The following is a 22,074-nucleotide window of genomic DNA, read 5'->3' as shown; positions in this document are numbered from 1 at the left end:
AATCATCGGATTCGTTGATTTATTCACCAGTTCCATCCTCGTAAATTATTGCCGAGATCAACGTGATCGATACGAAATATGAAATACGAGATACGAGTGGCGAGTGTTTAGTGTTGCGATCGAATCGTGCCTCTGGTCCGAATTAAAGTAACGATTAATTGAATCCGCCCGATGATTTATTCCCCTCGAACGAGATATTAATTTAACATAGATTCGTGCGAGGTATATACGGAAAGGCGATCAAGGATCTCGAGGTTACCAAGAAATTCATGGTATTAATCTGTAGTCTGTAGACAGAATTAAACGCTGGTCTAGATAGCGATGGAAATCTGCTGTAATCTTTGCCCTTCTCTCTTTATCTCTGTTTTCGAAGCAATTTCTTGGCGAAACGAACAGCCAAGCATATGTTCTCGATCATCCAGCTTCTGCACCGGATAATCGCTTTCATGGATTCTTAGAGTTCTCGATTTACACGTTGCGAATCGCGTGAACGCGTCTAGGTACAGTATATCAGTAGAGCGTGCAGGCGCCGCTACGTTTTGCCACGGTAATTATTAAAACTGCGCCGAAGATGCATGTCCGATCGCAAAGCGGAGGGTAGAACGGATAAGGAAAAAGAGCCGTAGAATAAGAGGGGAAAGCAACGAAGCTGAATCGAGTAAACTGTGCCACTAAGCACTAATAACGTTTCACTTGTTGCGTTTTCCTGGAAAGCTTAATTAATCATTACGTTTCTGTACTGCGGAGGAAGAAACGGAGGAAAATAAAGAGCAACCGAGAAGAGCAAGGAGTAAAGGGAAACGGACCGCCCGCAAACCGGCTGGTGACTGAAGTAATCGCGCGTAATCGCGCGAGTAAAACGCGCACATGAAGCGCTACGGATGTAACGTGGAATGTAATCATTGTTTCCATTAGCAACGGTTACGGGAATTGCTTTAATTACTTTACTGGTTCCAGCAGTCTCGTTTTCTATAAAACACGAAAGGTTAGAGGAGGATCGTGATTTTCAAAGATAAATCTTGCTGCATGTACAAATATTGTTAAGAGAGTGAGAAAACATATGGGGAGAATCAGTAGCGCTTTGGTCGCATCAGAGACGGTGATAATTCTCGCAACGAACGAGAATCAGGCGGACAGTTGTGAAAAGGAGAAACAAGGTTAAAAGCTGGAATCAGAGGAACGGTCGAACGATTTTACGGCGATCGCGCGGTCTTCTTGGCCGTTGCAAAGAATCGCGAGGAACACGTGTTTGCCGTTTGCGGCTGGACATGATTGCTCTCGAGCGGATAAGCGTAAAGTTGCATCAAGTGCGATGCTTGATCGCTTAGCTCGCGTGCACTGGCCACCGAGAATGAAAGCCATCCTATCCTTCTCAGACTTCTTAGGCATAGCGCATGCCGAGACGCACAGTCTAGCCTGTCGTCAATAAATAACAAACTACACCCTGGCTGTAATTCACGATAATCGCGTTTAATGAAGTACGATACATGTTTGTTTACGAAGTGATTGTCGTAATAAGAAGACAATCAAGCAATGAGTAGGAGTCGTAGATTTATTAGTGTCGTTTTAATAGCGTCGTCTATGCAATACGAGTATGTACTCTGCTGCTTCCGTGTTATTCTATTATTGTTTCACAGTGATCAACATTTTTGCATACATCCACACTGATATCAATTTATTAGCACAAAGAAAGGTCAAACTTCGTTTTAGGGGACCAACAATTTTTGGTTTGTAGGAGAAAAAGGATTGATATTTTCTCTAGTTTAATATGTAAATTGGGCGGTTTAAATAAACTCGTAAGTTAGTCAGGATTCACAAAGTATAATTTATTCACCGTATATTTGTTTAATCGTAAATCGCGGAACCACGCCACGCCGTCGCCGGTCGTCCAAGAATGTCGTGAATCTATCTATCGGTCTAACGTCTGAATTTGCCTCGGACGCGTTACATGTATGCATATACCCTGGTGGTGGGGAGCAAGGAAAGTTCGGGAATATTCCTGAACCTATCGACGACGCAGTTTTATGCTTACAAGTTAAAAAATATCAAATCTTATAGTTTTCGACCTGAAACATTCGAAAGTACCAGTTAAAAGTTTAGGAAACCACTTGTTCGAAAGATACGATTATGTGAAAAAAGTGTATTTAGCGTACTTTGACAAGTTACTACGACGCCATATTGTTTCTACGCATTCTCTGATAAGTTCGCTGAAATGACTGTAACTTCCGGTTATCTTATTTAAAAACATGTTGCTCCTTGATCGCTGCGATCAAAAAATCCACAAGAGGTATAATATCACATCAACGAAATTTTGGTCTAGCTTGACCAAACCGAGATATGGGAACCAATCAGAAGATAGGTAGAAGCAATATGGCGTCGTACTAACCTGTCAAAGTACGCTAAATACACTTTTTTCACATAATCGTATTTTTGAAACAAGTGGTTTCCTAAACTTTTAACTTGCATTTTCGAATGTTTCAGTTCGAAAACTATAAGATTTGATATTTTTTAACCAAAAATTGTTGGTCCCCTAAGACGAAGTGCAGCCCAAAGAAAAATGTTATCCTAATAGAAAGTAAGACTTTTTTTCATGGATGTCTTTCATTCGTGAGACTGTTCGACACGATACCCCAGGGCTGTCGTCAGCTGTGCTTGTCCTCTCGACGAGGATATTCTAGCTGTTAAATAGCTCGCCAAGGCATTCTCGCACTCGCGTCTTTCTTGCCGATCAGTTTTTACCATTCTTACGCCAATGAAAACAAGACCGACATTGTTTATCGGCAGCAAGTGATGTACACCGACTGGCACGATAGCAAAGTCGTAACGGTTCGAAGATACGAGGCTCGCTATAAGCTCGATATGTTTGCAAACAAAAAAGGTGAAAGCTGTTCGTTGCGTGGAAGCGTGCGAAACACGGTCTGGTTCGCATTTCCATCCCGTTTTCCACGGCCCTCGCGTTCTTGCAGGAGCGCATAATAATTTATTCGATAGTAATATTTCTCCGGGATTTCACGAATCCCCGTTGAATCCCCGTTGCTTTGCCGAGCGAAATTAATTGTAGCCGGTGCAACGATCCGATAATGATCCCCGCGAGACAATGACTGTGCCCGATTAACGCTCGACTCTCTCGGAGATATTTCATCACGAGGCGAGTTAGGGTCAGTGAACAGCAGGCGGAGGATGGGGTGTAAATACCCGGATTCATCGGCGACAAGTACGAATAATCCGTGAAAACGATATATGTCAGCTCAGAATTCATCTCCGATTCGAAACATTTTTTTAAACATTTTATCCTACGGGCAATACTGTGCAAAATACATTATCTATTTTTTTTAATTTATCCTCATGGAATTTGAAATTTACTAGGAGATTTACTTCATTACTCTGATTATGATCTGATTGCGAGTAACAATTAAATATCCATCCGAGCAACGAGTACATAACTTTCGAGTGATGCATGGGATGGGATTCATTGGGTGTATCGGAACGTTTCTGCGGGCAAAAAACGGATAAGAATATCTGAACGGTCAGCGTCGCGGGAGGGCTGGCGAAATCATTTGAACCTCGGTGGTCCAGGAGGACCGAGGATTTTCGTCGCCAGCAGGGGGACCAGAGCGATACGTACGCGCCGGACAGAAAAAAGGAATAACCGTGAAATATGATGCACGATACACGTACAGCATTGTCTCGGTAGGCTGCGAAGAATCTTCGGCGTTAACCGAGGCAGAGGATGCAAGAAGTCGCCCTCGGACAATGGGGGCGTGAGTCTCGAATGGCCGCTCTAACGATACCGGAGCACCTCGATCGAAGCATATAAATGCAACCGTTCACCAGAAGCTGTGAACATTCCTGTTCGCGCGTGCATTTATGTTACGCACTTACGATGTTCTTCTTCTTCTTTTTCTTTTTCTTCCTCTTCTTCTTCTTCTTCTTTTTCTGCTTTTTGCCGAGAACTACACAATGGTTAGGAATTTAAGTTAAAGCCTCGAACTGTGTCCTTGCCGATTTTACTGAACACTGAAAGTTTTGAGAATCAAAGATATAGATGAAGAAAATAGGTGAAGGATAAAGGTTCAAAAATATTTAATTCTATTCAGAAGAAAGAAACTGAAAACGCGTGATACAAATGGCAAAAAACAATGCTTCTGGTTGGACGGTCTAAGGACCTGTTACCTTGTAACAGTTAACGCATTAATAACCGTAGAATCGGGTCACGAAACACCTTTGACAGTCGGCACGATACCGAAACGTGAAACTCGTTTCAATTCTTTCAACCTTGTCTATACACCTCCGTGATACAGAGACAGAGAAGCCTTTTTGTCTTTGGCTTTTAGAATTTCGTTGACTGTACGATGTCGTGTATGTTTCGCGGTTAGGAACGTGCCAGAGCAAATTTAAACAGATGGAAATCACAATGAACATAGAAGCTGCCTGCTCATCTCAAGGTCTTTCACGACGAGCTTGACGGTCTTTGTAAACCAACTCCTCGTTTACCAAATGAAAGGGCAACGTTCTAAAATTGCTCGGTCCGCGTCCAGTTAATTACCATCGCATCGGTTACACTGATGAACAAACAATTAATCGTAATTAGCAAGTGGCAAGTTTGCATCGCTGTCAAAAGTACTGCACAATTTCGGACCTACTCGGTTACATGGAAAATATGAACTTTTATAAAATACGAGTATGTTTTTTATCACGGAATGTTTGATAAATTTCGAATAATTAAATATTTTTAAAAACGGAGTTGCTTTTAATCAATTTACAGGCAACATGTGCGATCCTCTGTTAAATGTTTCTGGCAAAAAAATGTTAGGAACGAACGTTCGAAGCTGAAGGCAGGATAATTAGAGGAATGTTTGGAATTCAGCGAGGAACAGTGATTTTTTTTTTATTTTTCAAATATACGCGTAATATGTGTACCTACATACGGGGTTTTTGTGTTAAAAGTATGACGATAACATGTTTTCCGATAAAAATAATTAAATTCAAGCTGGCAGGTCGACCAGCTGGTATTGAACAATTTCGTTGACGGCAGATTTCAGAAATTTGGTCGATAAAATTTGTATATTTTACTCAACTTTAAAGTCTAAAATTGCAAAGTTAGGTAGTCTAACACAATAGTACTGTTCCTTTGATATGCAATGTACACTTTATCAGTCTAACAGCGTAAGAAATAGGATAAGGAGGAAGTTAAGTGAAAGCATTCCTTGATCACCAATGCGGAACCCAGGTTTCGTTGATTGTTATCGATCTATGTCATTTCCTTTTTACGACACCGCCCGAGCGTGGGCTCCATAACGAGAAGATTCATTGGCATTGGCAGCAGTAAGCATTCCTATCACGTTTCTAGTAACACCGAACTTAATTGCACGTAAATGGGAAGGTAAATACACTTGTAATTAACATAAGATAACGTAAAATATTCAACAACTCTATTAAAATCAAAAGAGTATCTACTATTTGATGAAATATCTACTTTAACAAAATTGCAACAATGTAATTTCAATATTGTTTATCTGGTTGTTTCGCTACATCCGTTTAATGTTTAATCGTAAGAATAACTGAACTAAAGAGGTTAAGGGTTAATTGAGCCTCGTTAAGAACGGATCGAGCGTGCGATCGATACGTTGATTCTGAGAAAACGATAACAAGCAGCAGCAATAAAATCGATAATACGGTTTCGTTGTTATGGAATTTATTGCGCGTACTTACTTACAATTAGTTGATACGGATAAATCATCTACCTCCTAGACTGAACAGTTTAAGTCTAGTTCGTCAATCTGACTGCTGGTTAGCAATTGATTAATATCAAAATTTCAGCAGCTATCGAATTAAGATTCCTCCATGGCAGGAGCAGTCAAGTATAGATCATCCGATTAGACTCAACAATGAGACGACCATTACACAAAGGGCCAAGAAGAGCGAGCTCGCATATATTGTATTTCATTCCTTATCGACATCTAACTCGTGGCTCATGGCTCGTACCTTGTCGCTCGTGGTTGATTAACACTCTGGAAAAATGTACCTATAGATCAATCGATATCGATCAACCGATCAATCGAACGCAAAAATTCACCGCTTCGATCGGATGTCCGCTCCAAGATATTCTTAAATCCTTGTCTTAAATCTGTTTGTTAAATTTGATTCTATAATAGTTTCGTGAAGTTTACATAATTGTTTTATTATTCCACGAAACCACGTTACATCGACGAAATTTTAATTGGCCAACGTTAAAATGCAAGCTCTTTTACATATTGTGCGTTTTTTCTCCAGCCAGAGCACGTGTAATGTGACATGCCTATAAATACAAGTACACAACTCCTCGTGGCGTTATTAATAGAAGCGTAGGAGGATGCGAGAGTGATACGTGCGACGAATAACGAATAACGAAACTCGTCACACCGACTTTCTCGCGGGAGGAAAAGCTTATGGACCAGGTGTAAATCGCGTTCCCTCTTGTCAGGGTTAGCTTCGCTATCTGAAATCCGTGTCCTTCGCTTCGTTAACCTACATTTACATTCTCATTCTCATTCTCTTTCATCTCGTTCGATGGTATCGTTACGAGACTCGCGAACTCAATATCGAAACCTACATTTGGAGTAATTAAAGCGAGGGAATGTACGGTGCTGAAGAGCGTGGATAATTACGGAGTTGTGTAATCGAATACGATGAAATTCGAAGCTACTTCGAATTGAACTACACGATAGCTTCGTTAAAATTGAAGATGAAAAGTGGTTTCAGTTGTAAGTAAACACCAGCGAATAATTCCTCTGTGAGCAGTTCTATCCCTCTCTTCGTTTCTGACGATCCATGTTTTGCTTTCTTATAATTGACTACAAATTGCTTCTATGTAATTATTGTGTACCATGTATTAAGCCAGCTAGTGCCATCGCGAGACATGTCCAATCTCTAGAAATATAATAATTCTAAAAATTACCTGCGATGTCTGAAATTGAAATTCTCTTTTTGACAGACGTCAAAGAGAACCACTCTGTTTAATAAGACGAGGACGCAGATGACGATAACCCAAATCACCCTTCAGGTCTACCACTTACCACAGTTTCCAACTTTTTCAATTCCTTTTCTCGTGCTTTCCGAACTTTTCTTTCTCTATATTCCAGTCTGGTCCTACGTTTTCACATTCACATTTGTTGGTCGATTCGGCGAACTCGTTGCTGGTATATTAGGTTTCACGTGTACGCGAGAGCCACGTATTGCCCAGTCGTGCGTGCAGTTAACAAGACACGTTGAACGTGGATGAGCCATCTTCACGTAGGTATACCGCCCGCAGACAGCCTGTACTAACTTTATACCCTCTTCCACTTTCTCGTTAGCTCCGGTTCTCGCTCGATTTCCCGATCGCTTCTTGTTCGCCACACGCGAACACCGTTTTCCCTATTTGCACCTGTCTATCTTGCAATCCAGCTAGTCTGATCGAACGGATGCGAACACGAACCAACTGACGTGTATCTTATTCCGATTGAATCTCTCATCATCATAATGTTGATCAAAACGTTATCCGCGGCTTGTAGATGAGGATGTTGCAAATAATCGATCCAAAATTGGAAAGGATAATCTATGCATACATGGTATTTGAGCCAACATCACTTTCTGTTCTTCTATAAGTAAGTATAAGTTTCCGAATGGCCCCAGGTTCGGTATATAATCTAAATTGACTACCAGAAACCGCTGAAAATTGGTTTCAGAGCTAGATGTCTTATCGTTTTTGAGATATCGCGGTAAGAAATTTTTGTACAATTTTGGGACTACGTATGCGCTATTCGATACTGAGCATGCGCTAACCTAACTTTACCACGATATCTCGATAACGGTAAGATTAGATTAGATTAGGTTAGATTAAATTAAGTTAGGTTCTGTGTATGCGCAGTATCGAATGGCGCATGCGCAGTATTGAATAGCGCATGCTCAGTATCGAAAAGCGCATGCGCAGTATTGAATAGCGCATGCTCAGTATCGAATAGCGCATACGTAGTCCGAAAATTGTACAAAAATTTCTTACCACGATATCTCAAAAATGGAAGATATCCAGCTCTGAAACCAACTTTAATCGGTTTCTTGTAGTCAATTTAGGTTATATACCGAACCAGAGTTCTCAATTTTGGTGGGGCCATTCGGAAACATAGCCTTCTAACATAGCATTCTAAAATGTAATTTTAAACAAGATACAGTTTGTCGAACCTGTTCTTTGAACGTAATTCAAGCACGATTTAATTGTACCGCTGATTACATTCAACCACGCCACATGGTACATCGAAACGTGAATAGGTTGTGCGGGTAGAACGATTATTAAGTGGTTAATGGCTGGCAATTAGAATCGTTCAGGTATCGTAATAAAGCCAACGACGGGAAATTATCCCAATCTTGGCTAGGAAAAATTCTAACGAGCCTCTCCATTTTGCTACCTTAATTCATCTTGCTTGCAAAACGTAAAAAAAGGCGCATCACTTTTCCTCCCTGATTTTCCTCCTCTCTATTTTCTCTTGTCTCTTTTCTCTCCGTCCCTTTGCTGGATGCGAGCAAAGAGAAGCCTGGTAGCCGAGAAGACAGGACATACAGGCATCCCGACCTTCTCTCGTTGCACGCAACGTCCTTCTCTTCTTCCTCGTCCTGTTGCACGATGCCGTTTTCGCCCGTCGGCTCTGCCACCGAGTGACGTGAAATTATAATTCAGTTAAATTAACGTTGCGTATGTTAATTATTAAGAACCGGTCTCAGGCGTAACTCACTGCCCTTCTCGTGATCCTCGATTCCACGCCTCAGATTATTCGTACGTATAAAGATAAATACGTGTGCGAATAGTACGAATACAAGGCAACAATTCCATTAGAAAATTTTACGTTATCCACTATCCAAACTGGAAGTGATTCGAAGCGATTACTATCCCATCACGTATTCGCGTACACGTACAATCGATACAAATAACCCATAGATCATAAGACCATCGTGTTCCCATTTAGATGGTAGCGAATCACGAGATATCGAGCACGCACGGCTATAGTAGATTTGTTATATCTCTTTATTTCCACATCAACTATATCTATCTTTTTCTCAAAATAACCCCTCGTTCGTATTTCTCCCTTTAACATCAGGATGTATTGGGGCAGTTTACTTCCGCCGTTCCATCGATGCTATTATATCGACTATTTACGAGCTCTGCGAAGCCGGATATTTGATTCTGGGAAATATCGGGTCGAAATTGCTAAATTCCTCTTTTTTTCTCTCTCTCTGTCTCACTACCGTTCATTTTATCGAGTACGTGGCATAGAATAGTGTATGTATTTTGCAGGGGTGAGAGGGAATGTTAAAACACGAAATATGTATACGCTTGTTCCACGAAAAATAATTGGCTTCGAAGTCTCGGCGCGTATCGAGCGTTGCATGGTGTACGATCATGATGGTGTGTGCTGCGCGTCGCCCAGTACCCATGCTTGGTTTTATTTTCAAAGCTATGCAAACAAAGGCCCGGTAAGGGAACGATCGATATACGATAAAAGCTTTGAGAAACCGTAATCGCATCTGTAATACTATATCACTTATATATATCTCATCTGAACAACGCGTGCATTGTATTCGTAAGTCTCTTTGTTTCCCCGCGAAATTTTTCCTCTTCACCGGTGAAAATGCGAAAACGAGGCGAGATCAAAATCGCCCAGATAACGGCGCTTTCGGTCTCTTCACAAGCTCAAATGCGTGTACTTCCGAAAGCGACAACCCTCCGATCTTTCTGAAATTTTTGCTAAAGCTTATCCTTGATTAGAGAAGAAAGTCCCTAAAAGGATTTTTGGCGACAAAGCCTCGTTTGCCCCCCAGCCCCCTTCAAAGTTTTGACAGTTCTTACTAAATATCTCTGGAAATATTGATTTTAGAGAAAACAATTTCAAACAAAAAATGAAGCTCATAAAAAGCTCTACAAAAAAGGTTCAATGCATTTTTCACATAAACCTATTATTTTGGCTGTTATGTAAACAAATACTAATTTCTACACTATCGTTGATATCATTCCCTACTTTACCGACACAACGCAGTATAATTGGCGATTTGTTTCGAACACTTAATCCGCACTTTCCGGCAACGCTTTCGTGAAATAATAATAAATTAATTATAAAAATATGTGTAAATGAAAATGTTACCGGCCGCCTTACGGCCTTACGTACATATTAATATTATTAATAATAATTATACGTACATGTACATTTGTAGAAAAAATACTATTATTGCTCATAACACCCAAAATAATAGGTTTACGTAAAAAATGTGTATAACCTTTCTTGTAGATCTTTTTATGAGCTTTATTTTTTGTTTGAAACCTTTTTCTCTAAAATCAATATTTTCGGAGATATTTAGTAAGAACTGTCAAAACTTTGAAGGGGGCTGGGGAGCAAACGAGGCTTTGTCGCTATAAATCCTTTTGGAGACTTTCTTCTCTAATCAAGACTAAGCTTTGGCAAAAATTTCAGAAAAATCGGAGGGTTGTCGCTTTCGGAACTTTATCCCCTCAAATTAAGCAAATGGGTATTCAGATAATTATAAAGTGTGTCATGTCTAAAGCAATGCCTTGTACGTTGACTACGTGTGTTGTGTACAAGCGAATCAAAGGACGACGCAAGGCATAGCAAAAGGTTCGAAGATCGCACCGTTGTAAAAGTCGATTGGGAGTCACATCGAAGCGAAGCGTCGCGTCGCGTCGCGTCCTCTTGGTCGACGCCACTGTCTACCAACGATCATATCCGGTGGTAGGGGCTAATTATTTCCTGCTGCAACAAAGAATCGTACCACCTCGACGTTGCACCTCTGCGATCGTTGCTCCTTTAATCGTTTTACTTTTACCGTGATATTCGAAAACGTTTTCTTTTTCTAAAACCGATCGTGCAACTTCAAACGAAACTTCAACTCGACGTTAGATGGTAGAAAGAAAAAACTATTCACGGTAGATTCGATTCCCACGTAGGAAGCAAGGGCAAGTTCGCGTTGACCTTGAAATCCACGATAATCGCATCTCTCGATGCAACCTGGATGGAAGCTGTAATACGAATGAACGCTTTAACAGCAATTACGCGTACGTTTGATCCGTGGAAGACGGACAGACGAAGTAGCTCGTAGCACCGTGTCCGCAGCGATTCGAGTCTTTGAGCGCCGTTTAATGACCGTAAATTTCCACCTTTCGTAGCCGTGAACAGGAATCTCTCTCTTTCTCGTTGGTTACATGCGTCGAGAATGTCACGTACAAAGGCGCCGATCCAAGATAACGTGCCGGAAAGAACAGCCGTGCAGGATGCGCTGCCGTTCAGAAGCAGACGTGGAAGTGTGAACATTTTAATGTACCACCGTCTGCAACAATCAGAACCTGTTCACCTCTTTGCCCGTTTTCAAACTTATAGAAAACGGAGCAGTTCTTTGTAATTTTCGGAAACAATTGTTATCGAAAATTCCTTTTGATCGTAGTTCGAACTAACAAGACGATAGATAGTTAGGTACATACTGGAAATATTCATTGATACAACACGCGTTGAAAGGTACATTTTCGTCGAAGGAAGTGAATGATTCGTCCCCATTGTAAAAAGAAGGAAACCATTTGTCTTTCTCCTTTCTCCCCCAAATTCCATATTCCAATTGATCGTCGCTTAACCCATCTCTACACCCTTCTTAAAATTCTCTTGGTGATTTGGTGTTTCGCATTTGAAATTCGTGGAAGCGAAGGTCGTTCGTTTAACCCTTTCCGTGTGAACGACGCGTCGTATAGATATAAATGTAATATAAATTTTTTCGTACACTTTGTATATTCTTGTACTTTAATGCACGCGCGAAATATGTCTAAATTAAGGAGACGGGTTCCACGATACACAAACACGATTGCCAGTCTGGAAGGAACGTGTGACGCGAACAATAGTCGACCAGAGAGCAATCAAGAACGATAAATCGCAGCAAGATTCTTGCGAGGAATACTCGCGCCAAGTTTATGAAGGAAACTACGAACAAGATCCATCTCGTTTGGTCCAACACGGCGAATTTATGCCCAAGGTATCTGCTCTCCTAGACCAGATAACAGGCCACCGAGGCGGCGACTTCCTTATCGTATTATTTACGACACTTCTACTAAGAATTGGGATAAAAAACGTAAGGGTCGACCGAAGCCACTGCATAGTGGATATCGCATCTGATGCATCCGAAGGCACGATTTCGTTGGCGTGGCGCCTGTCCAGGACCCTTGCTTCGATTTAATCGATTTAATAGCCGATGACACCGACCGGAGAGACCCACGGTGCTAACAAGTAATTAGTTTAACGGCCCGATAACGACGAAAACACGACGGTTCTCGACATTAGATAAAATTGGATGAAATTGGATAAAATTAGAAATGGTGCTCTCCTTGCCCTCGACTAACCCGACAAATTCTATTCGAAAATGAAGGATACGTAACTGTATTCAAACTTTGATTAAATCTAGGTTAATATTATTTTCTATGAAAAATCAGTTTTCCAAAATTTTCAGAATTATTAACCTATGATTATCACTTAATTTAACACCTAGCTCACTGTGTTTTCAAATTTTATCGCATACAGATAAAACGTTCTATGCAAACAGTTGATTTTCCTCGTTAGCTACATAGTTGTAAGCTTTCACAACCCTTCTTGTTCATTTCCGTGTACTCACCCTTAACACAACCATTTGTCAGATATCAACGAAAACCACCTTTTCGTTTATCGCTGTTCCGCTCGAAATTTTGAGCTTGAAAGATGTTTAATTTAGGGGTTTAGCATTTTCTTGAATATACAGGGTATCACAGGGGTTAGGTGACAAGACATACGGATCGAGAGGGTGTAATACGGGCACAAGTCTGGTGTTGTTCCTAATATAATTTGGTGTTGTTTCTAAATTCTAAATTACAAAGGGTCGGAAAAAATAGACAATGAAGAAATTGGAATTCGATGTGTCGGATCCTGGGCAGAAGGGAACGTCCGTCGAGGAGGCTAGACGCGATGGAATTCGGTTTTATCGGTAGTCGAAGCCTAGAAGCTAGTTAACGCCCCCTCGACGAAGCCTAGAGCACGATTGGAAATTAATTGATTTAAGTGGTTGTTTGCGGTTCCCTCGAACATTCAGATCCCTCAAACCGCCAACCGATACTTAAGCCTGGATTCCAATGTTTCCAACGCGTCGCACAGTGGGACAAGGCTTTCGGCGATCAAAAGTCAATTTTCGTAAATTCGAAAATTGAAAAACTATTTGCGTACATGGATAGAGAACAAACTGTTGTTTATCGTAGTGTAATCCGTTTTCTCATATTTGCTTCCATTTTGCTGTGGTCCGCACTCAAAGTCAGTAGAAATTCGTCAGAACAAAACGCTGTAACTTCAATGTACGGTTCTAAAGAATTTTACTCGGAAAGATAAAATTCAAATGAATTATAAAGTTTACTAGATTAGTATAGATTCTATTCAGTGCATAAAGTAAATTAAAATGTTAACAACTTTTTAAATAATAGGATCTGATCGAAACGAAGTACATTTAACTAAAATCTTGACTTTGTGTAGGATTTTAAAAAGTTGCAACCACTTGCGACGGGTTTAATTATTACTGCAGGAAGGAGTGAACCTTCCTCTATCAGAATCAGAAAAAATTATGTGCAACTTTTCAAGAAAATGGCGATTGACCATCCGATATGTCCAGAAATGACTATCCTATAAGTACTTTTCTTTGAAGGTTCTGAAATAATGTCGGATCGGTGTCCTGTCAACAATTTCCACATTGTACGTCCTTGCAATATGCCAGGACAAATCATCATAATTGTCGAAACTGTTTTCACGAATAATTAATTGACAATGCTAATGAATTAATTTCATTTCTCATAATGAATAAATATATTATAATAACACATGTCTTGTCATTTTTAAATTATTAAATCCGTTTCTTTTACAGTTATTAACAGTTTTGAGCTAAATTTTTGTTAAACAACATAAAATATGTCTAACACCCTAATTTTGACACCCTGTAGTTCAATATGATTTGTATTGATACAACGTACCATAATGTAGACAAAAACTTCTCAAAATTTCATAAAAATATTTCCAATAAAATCGAAGTTACAGATTTTTGATCGCCGAAAGCTGATCGAAAGCCGATCTAAATTAATTGTAAAGACAAAAATAATTTCTTCGTCATCGATGCACGCAACCAATCGAATCGTTCTTTCAAATCAACAGCAGGCCTTCGAAATTCGTGCGTTTTGAGGCACGAGTTACCGAAACAACTCAATCCGTTTTATTTTCAAGCTGAACTTTCTCATCGGTTCACACCTAAGATTTGTCGGCGACCAGAAAGAGTTAAACGTATCGCCTAGCGTTTAACAAAGTGTTTCATAGGTCAGTATGAGAAATGTGATCTCTAGACAATTGAAGGTGGGACTAAAAAAATAAGAAAGCCAAATAGCCTTTAAAGAAGCAAGCATATTCTCTGTAAGAACGTCTAGTTTGAACGGATCTGTAGCGTCAGTCGTCCCTCGGCGAGATTTACGACGGTCACGGTCCGCGTGTTGGCTAGTTTAATAAAGCCGTAGATGAGCACGGAATGCATGGAACGCTCGGAAAGAATTGACGCGCGGTCTTCTCCGCAAAATTTTCAACGGTGAATTCATTTTAATTGCAAAGTCGCCTCTTACGTTCATTATGTTCAACGGCGAGGTTTACTTAACCCCGTTCAGACCCTTGCTCGAACACATCATTTCTGATTATTCTTATTGCAAAGAAAGAAGTGACCCATTTTTCAAAGAAACATCCTTGAAACGAAATCGTAAAGAAATCATGGAAGCTGCGTTACGACTGAAGTGGACTGGATTGGACTGGAGTTTGTATTTTTAATTTCATCAGACCTCGAGAAGTGGAAGAATTTCTATGAAGACGAATTGTCTTCCTTGCAGATTCTCTGTTTAACACCAGAACTACCAAACCAATCAAAATGACTAGTTTCAAGTTTCTTATTTTAATTTATAAATTTTATCAAAGTATTTTTGCTAAAATGCATGTTGGTTATTGTCGAGGTAAAGAATGGATGCATATATTAAATTGTTTCATCCATTGTCTATTTAATTTTAAAAATGAGTGTGCATCAAACGTCGGTAGTTCTAGTGTCAAATTCGTCACCGTGTTTGTCGAGCTAATACTTGGTGTTCACGGTACACCCATCCTCGTAAGCTGTGAGACAGAAAATTGGTAACAACGAACGACTGTCGCTGTGTTAGATTTTGAACAATTCAATCTTAAGAGCTTTCGGATTTGAATCTCGAGGCATACCAGCGCGGTGTAGCGCGGGGACACGAGGTAATTAGTCCAGGGAAACGTTTGTCAACGAGTATCGTTGAAGACTCGTTAGTCGCGTGCTTTACGAGCCGGGCCATGGCCTGGTTATTAATCATATTGTTTGGGAGTCTCGTAAAATGAACAACTTGATGGGACGCACGGTCACCGGTCAACCGTGTGTCCGATGCGAAACAGCAGCGAGGATCCACGTGTGGGATCGTTGTGTCGCCTTCTTCTCTTCTCTACTCTACCCCGGCTTTCGGGTCCTTGTTGCGTGTTGAAAAACGGCCCCCCGTAACTCGAAAATATATTTTCTAGATGATAAAATTGCTTTGCAAACCGAGTTGTAAATATGGAAGTATCGCGATAAAGTGCGATGTCCTGATATACTGTTAAGAGTAAGTATGCGAGGCATATCTTTGCCTTTACACTGGAGTTGGAAGATCCACGACCTGACCAAATTTACAAAAAAAAAAAGGGAATGGAAAAATGTGAAATTAATAACCCTCGTGTCATACAGCTGTACAAATGTTTCATTCTAGGAAGCGAGTATTACAGGAATTGCAACACGTTCTCCACTGTCGAGTCAACGATCGGGACGCGGCAAAAGTTCCGCTCGCTTTCTTCGTTTGTACAGAGGAAAAGGGGTTTCGAAGCGTCTTTAGAAGGAAAACACCGTTTCAAACATCAACAGGCGGTACATCTCGGTGTATACGGGCAAAGACCGTGTTCGTGACACGGCACGAGGCGGCCAGCAAACAGTAATTTCCGGCAAAATGCTGAATCCAAGCATCTATTTTGAGACGGCTACGGCCGTAACAACGGATCGATGACGTTCTAACGATGCATTCCTGGAGCGCCGTTTAGCAAGTACGCATGCAGCGAAGCAACCATTTGTCGATATACATATCCACGTTCGCTATCGTTGATCTGGTAAATCGAAACATACACGCAGTATGAAAGGTAATAAACAAATGATTCATCAAATTTTATAGAACATTGAATATACGCAAGGATTAACTGATTAGTTGGTTAATTGGTTGGTGAAACGTTATTTCCTCGAATCATGAGGCTACGTGCTCGTCAGCCTTTCGTACAAACGAAACATTTTGGCCCATGATTTCACCTGGGTCTATTCTGCAGCTTAGCGTACATACATACACGTGATATCGACAAGATATCAAAAGCTATTTTCCCAGAGGCGACGTCGCTCCAGGGATCACCAATGTACGTTATACACACATCATCCGCAGTAGCGCTGTTATTATACAGAACATAGAAACAGAACCGTTAATTAAACAGGCTTGAGTGAGTGGTACCGATCGATTGATTGAAGTCGAGTCGAACCAGCTCGACAGAAAGTACGAACGTTCAAAAGAATATCCTATCCTGTATGTTACTTTCACAAGTTCGCGACATTAAGGGAAAAAAGGCTGTGTTTCCGAATGGCCCCATCAAAATTGAGAACTCAGACCTAAATTGACTATAAGAAACCGATTAAAGTTGGTTTCAGAGCTGGATGTCTTACCGTTTTCGAGATATCGTGGTAAGGTTAGGGTAGGTTCTGTGCATGCGCAGTATCGAATAGCGCATACGTAGTTCCAAAATTGTACAAAAATGTCTCACCACGATATCCCAAAAACGGTAAGACATCCAACTTTGAAATCAATTTTAATCGGTTTCTGGTAGTCAATTTAGGTTATATACCGAACCTGAGTTTTCAATTTTGGTGGGGCCATTCGGAAACTTATCCGAAAAAAAGGAAAACAATCCGTTTGACGATTCATCAGTTTCGAAGAACATTGGTGATTTGCTTACAGACCACCCGTGAAACGAGGTCGTAAATGAAATCGTCACCGTAAGGTGCGGTCCCTGATGAACAGAAGGAAAGGTCGTACACGCGGAATCGAAATTGCGCTCTTTAGAGAGCGTGTACGCGTCACGAGTCGATTCTTGGCTCGCCCACGATCTCGTTCGAAGGAATAATTATAGGTTTCGCGTACGCGAAGGGTAGAATATAAGATGGCACCGCTGGCGGTAGCGGTGGTTCACGTCAAACCACGCTATCTCGCGCTCACTGAAAAATAAACGATCCAGGCACCGTTTAATGCCGCTTTCGAAGCTGTACGCTTCTCCTTCTTGAACCAGAGAAGTTACGAGGCCTCGCGAGCGCCGCCGTTCTTATCTGATGCATCCGGTATGCGTCCCAAGTTTGCACGGTATACAATACCCTTAGCTGCATGATGACTGCCATGCCGGCCATCTTTGCAACACTTTTACCCTAATAACGCGAAACGTACCGATTGATTGTCCAATGACCAGTTAAGAATTCCATTTATTCCATTTATCCGCAAAACATTAATGAATGAAAACACGAAACGAATGAATGTACATACGATAAGCCTGAACTATGTAAATCGCTTTGCGACGCATGTAAACTTCCGCGTTCACGCCAGTCAGAACAATGTTCACTATTATATTATATCTTGAACCGTTACAAGATGATAATTCCAAAAAAAAAAGTAGGTTACACGATGTTTTTATCGGGTCTTCTGTGATGTCTCGAAGTCTCTCTTGACTGTTGACGGTGAAAGTTGACGATAACGTCGAGCTGGTGTGGGTGCATCATGCACTGTGTAAAGTTGGATCGTTGGCAATCATTATTCACGGATACGACTCGGGAAGCTTCGCGTTTTCATTGATGAGAACAGAGAATGGAGAATAGAGAACAGAGAATGAAAAGAGGCTACGAAAATTCGGATGCATACCTTCTATTTTCATCACGCGCTAGTCTAAATATCTAAACGAGCAGAGCATAGGTGGAAAGAAGCTTGAAACCTCGACACGCTATCAACAGGTCAAGAGCATCAATTTACCATCGTCGAGGGATGCGTTTACAGTTCACAGTCCAGAGTTCACATTCGGTGAACATAACGGCGAGTAGGCGTTAACGTCTTTACTTATGCGTGGAATCACGAGCAGCCGGGAAATCGGTTCGTTTCACTTTCGAAGCAACTGGAAACGATCCCGCTCGCGGATACACGGGATCGCGTCTGCACCAAGAGGATCGGCTACGCGACGACAGGCCTTCCATCAAACAAACAGACGTCGATGGGAACGACCGGAACGACCGTACCGCGTACGCCATTCCCCTTTTCGTCGCTCGTTATTTATACGCGATTCGTGCTCGATGCTTCCTCCAGCCCTTAATCACTCGTCCTGCCCTCGAACCAGGAAACTTCAAGTTCATCCTGTCGATTCTTCACCAACGACAGATTTACCTCCTTCTCTAGACTGCTGCTTTCAATCGAAACGATACTTCGCCTTACGTCAGCCGAAAGTGGATGCAGATCTTTAAAATAGCAATGAGCATGCTTTAATTCGCCGATAAACTGGTATCAAGTGGAATGCTTCGAGTTAAAAATTAAGTCGTGCTCTTTTTAATAATTGCCAATGGAATTTCGTCGACCGCGCAGCAGTTTCTAAATTTCAAATTGCAAAAAGTCTGACGTTATTATACCGATACTGTGAGAGTAGAAGGGTGTCGGAAGGTCCAATGACGCTGATTTGCATCTTGAGTCCTGCTGTGAGAAGCCTGATAGTTGGGAATTGCGTTGACAGGCACGGGTACGCCCTGACACCGCATCGCAACCCCCTCGGCGGGCGATGATGCGTATTCTATCAACGTTCGTGGAGCGCGATAACCTCGGCAACAGCATGCTAAATGAGCCGTAGGAAAAACATTGCGTTTCATTCGTTCGCTCGCGTGTCGTCGTCCCTTTTCTGCAACAATGGCCTTTATGCGTTCGACAACGCTATTCCAAGCGGCACGAAACGAGAAAGGACAACAGAACCAACCGCGCTCGCGAACCACGCCGGCACGGACAAAGCTCTATACGAATCGAGCGGGTGACCAACGTTTAAATTGATTTCGTGATAAGTGCGTGGAATTAAAGATGGATTCGGACAATCATCCGCCAAGACCACCTGCCTGGTTCATTCTTTTCGAAGGAGCACTGTTTAGAGGTGTGCGAGTACTCGTAATTTACAAGCCGAGCTGAACTCGCTTCGATTGTTAGAGTCGAGTCGAGCGTTTGAATTTGCCGAATTACTCGAAATCGACGAACTGTTTGAAACAAAAGCAAGCTACTGGAAAAAATCGAAATACTCGAATATTCGAGCTGAAAATTCATCTTCAAATAAATCGAAGGTTTACGAGGGCTCGAATATTCGAGTAGTTCGATTTTTTCGAGTAGCTCACTTTTGTTTCAAACAGTTTGCCGATTTCAAGTAATTCGACAAATTCAAACCGATCATTGTTTGACTCGAAATTCAAGTACTCGAATAAACCGAGTACTTGCACACCTCTAGCACTGTTTTGCGTATGATATTTATGCGTACCGTTGAAACGTTTATTAACCTTGGGGCCATCAGTCATTTTAGATAGTAACATTTAGCGCCACTCCTTCAGCGAAACGTTACGGGTCACTGTTTCTTAATAGACACACTAACTATTAGCTCGCTATTACTGTTATTATAGATTATAGATTATAGAGGATGTTTATGTAATATGTTTCATTATATGTAATCTGTCCTGTCCATGCAATTATCTATTGAATTAGTTATTTTTCAGTAAATGTTTCTTCAGTTCTTACCTAAATTCTATCGATAACCCAAACTTGGTGAATCGAAAGGTCATCCTCCTTTCAAGGAAGGTTTCGTTTCGTCGATGTTTAAATATAGAATCACGGAAGGCACGCACAATCTGCAGTGCGTAGAATAAATTAGGAAGACCGAAAAAAAGGTCTGACAATGAGTGATGAATTCCTCTGTCGATAGAAGACGTTCGTCCAAAGGTGATTTCAAATATCTGTCTAATTCGTTCGTGAATCGAATGCATGAGTTAACCCCACGTTAACTATTTTACTCCCTCGCATAAGCCGCGATAAATAAATGAAGAAACGTAAAACTCTTGTTTGATTTGTTGAAAATGACCCCAAGTATCGTGCAATAATGAATAAAGAATCGTTGAATGGAAACAAGTTAAAAGCAATGTACGGTCGACGTGATTCGAGGAGGTGGCATGAGTCGTGCAAATCAACGGAAACGTAGCGAACATGTGCGTACATAATGACCCTAATTGTGAGCCACAGCCACAGCTACAGTCACAGTCACAGACACAGTCCGCACAGCCACAGCGGAAAAGAAAAGCCTCCCGACGAGAATTACGAGGTGGTCGAGGCGCCATGCTCGAAGCAACGGACTTACGGCCCTTAGGCTCGAGCCGACTTATGAATAGTACTCGTTGTACACACATACACGAGTGGACCGCGTTTATTGCTGCCTTTTCGCGGCAATTCTATCTTCGGTTCTGAGATGGGATCGCTAGCCATGCGAGCCTCTCGATACTTGTAATACTTGAAAATAAATCGATCGGTACACACGTGCAGACACGCATGCTCCAATTGAAACAGCTGATCTGTAATTAAACAGTCTCAAAGGTAGCCCTCATTGGCTCTTCGATGATTCGAACTAACATTGCCCCTTATAACTTAAGTATGTACCTCGAATGTTCCTGCGATAACGCAGTCACGAATTTCGAACGGAAGTGCATCGACTGCCGAATGATCGATCGTTCTACGTCATGAAAAACGACCGACCGGTCGTCCAACAACGATTAACAGTACTCGTAGTCGTGAACGAAAGGGTCTCCTTCGAATATGAGGGAAGCGAGAAGAGGAATGGAAGCGTGGTAACATGGAAGAAAGTGAGGGGAAAGTGAATGAGAGAAGGGATAGTGTGTGTTTCGTTCTGAGCCTGCTATGTAGTAGAATGACCAATGATCAGTAAGACCCGCGCAGTGAACAGAAGGACAATACAAGGCAGTTCAAAGAGCCCAACAAACAGCAAAATTATATTTTCTAAACTGAAAAGTTACGTAAAAAGTTTTAAAGCAAAACATCGACTGATACTCTATCAGCATTCCTCGTTTGAGTGTACTTCCAAAAGCGACAACCCTCCGATGTTTCTGAAATTTTTACCAAAGCTTATCCTTGATTAGAGAAGAAAGTCCCTAAAAGGATTTTTGGCGACGAAGCCACGTTTGCCCCCCAGCCCCCTTCAAAGTTTTGACAGTTCTTATTCAATATCTCCGAAAATATCGATTTTAGAGAAAAAGGTTTCAAACAAGAAATGAAGCTCATCAAATGCTCTACAAAAAAGGTTATACACATTTTTTACGTAAACCTATTATTTTGGCTGTTATGAACAATAATAGTCATTTTTCCTCAGATGTACACTGAGTTGCATTGAACTTGTCGCAGTGAAGTTGGTTACAAATTCACTAATACATTCACGCCGCAGTGAATGTGTTAGTGCGCCAACTTCACTGCGACAACTTCGATGGAACTCAGTGTACGTATAATTATTATTAATGTATTTAAGTTAGGTTAAGCCATATTTTTATAATTAATTTATAATTATTTCATGAAAGTGTTGCCGGAAAGTGCGGATTATGTGTTCGGAACAGATCAATTATACTGCGCTGTGTCGGTAAGGTAGGGAATGATATCAACGATAGTGTAGAAATTACTATTTGTTTTCATAACAGCCAAAATAATAGGTTTACGTAAAAAATGTGTATAACCTTTTTTGTAGAGCTTTTGATGAGCTTCATTTCTTGTTTGAAACTTTTTCTCTAAAATCAATATTTTCGGAGATATTTAGTAAGAACTGTCAAAACTTTGAAGGCGGCTGGGAG

General features: G+C 41.1%; 1 protein-coding gene across 5 annotated transcripts in view; it reads right to left on the bottom strand.

Annotated features, from left to right (window-relative positions):
* The window catches only part of LOC117600871 (thrombospondin type-1 domain-containing protein 4), a 40,186-nt gene that overhangs the window by 11,060 nt on the left and 7,052 nt on the right, over positions 1-22,074 (bottom strand). Inside the window, exon 1 of one of the 5 annotated variants that reach the window (XM_034316850.2) lies at positions 1,835-1,905. The exons of the other annotated variants lie outside the window; for them this stretch is intronic. The gene's annotated coding sequence lies outside the window, so the exon portion shown is untranslated. Of the gene's footprint in view, positions 1-1,834; positions 1,906-22,074 lie in introns of those variants that run through there. 5 annotated transcript variants of the gene reach the window in all.

Source organism: Osmia lignaria, chromosome 16 (assembly GCF_051020975.1).
Source record: "Osmia lignaria lignaria isolate PbOS001 chromosome 16, iyOsmLign1, whole genome shotgun sequence".
Taxonomy (NCBI): Eukaryota; Metazoa; Arthropoda; class Insecta; order Hymenoptera; family Megachilidae; genus Osmia; species Osmia lignaria.
The sequence above is the reverse complement of the archived record's forward strand: the minus strand, read 5'-3'. Positions and strand labels throughout refer to the sequence as shown.